Below are 864 nucleotides of genomic sequence, written 5' to 3'. Positions count from 1 at the left end.
TGATATTATTTGAAAGTTTAACAAATACAAGAAGAAACATCGTCCTTACATTAATAATTATATTATATATGTATAGAGAACGAAAATTCTTTCTCACGATAAGATACACAGTCTCAAAGTCCGAATAAGACCGCAATAAATAATACAATAATATGAAATTTAAATGACATGAAGTAAATTATTTAATCCGACCATAGTAGAAGAAATTTCATAATTATTTATTGTCGCGATTTCGTTCTCCTTTGCATTGTGTATATGTCGTGTACTTAATTTTCAAATATTGAAAATATCATTATAAAAATTTATATAGTATAAAAAATATTATATAAATGAATAAAAAATATTATTCTGGTTGATCCTGCCAGTAGTTATATGCTTGTCTCAAAGATTAAGCCATGCATGTCTAAGTACAAACAAATTAAAAGTGAAACCGCAAAAGGCTCATTATATCAGTTATGGTTCCATAGATCGTTAACAGTTACTTGGATAACTGTGGTAATTCTAGAGCTAATACATGCAAAATAAACACGGACCTTTTGGAACGTGTGCTTTTATTAGGCTAAAACCAAGCGATCGTAAGATCGTTATATTGGTTGAACTCTAGATAACTTGCAGATCGTATGGTCTCGTACCGACGACAGATCTTTCAAATGTCTGCCCTATCAACTTTTGATGGTAGTATCTAGGACTACCATGGTTGCAACGGGTAACGGGGAATCAGGGTTCGATTCCGGAGAGGGAGCCTGAGAAACGGCTACCACATCTAAGGAAGGCAGCAGGCGCGTAAATTACCCACTCCCAGTTCGGGGAGGTAGTGACGAAAAATAACAATACAGGACTCATATCCGAGGCCCTGTAATTGGA

The 864-nt window shown here is 34.5% G+C and overlaps 1 non-coding gene across 1 annotated transcript in view; it reads left to right on the top strand.

Moving 5' to 3' along the window:
• Positions 1 to 345: 345 nt before the first annotated feature.
• Positions 346 to 864, top strand: part of LOC128923604 (small subunit ribosomal RNA) — a 1,990-nt gene continuing 1,471 nt past the window's right edge. Inside the window, exon 1 of the ribosomal RNA XR_008472372.1 lies at positions 346 to 864. This exon is cut by the window's right edge and continues 1,471 nt beyond it. This is a non-coding gene — a ribosomal RNA (small subunit ribosomal RNA).

Source organism: Zeugodacus cucurbitae, chromosome Y, assembly GCF_028554725.1.
Source record: "Zeugodacus cucurbitae isolate PBARC_wt_2022May chromosome Y, idZeuCucr1.2, whole genome shotgun sequence".
In the NCBI taxonomy this organism is placed as follows: domain Eukaryota; kingdom Metazoa; phylum Arthropoda; class Insecta; order Diptera; family Tephritidae; genus Zeugodacus; species Zeugodacus cucurbitae.
Note: the sequence above shows the minus strand (reverse complement) of the source record. Positions and strands in the feature narration are given on the sequence as shown.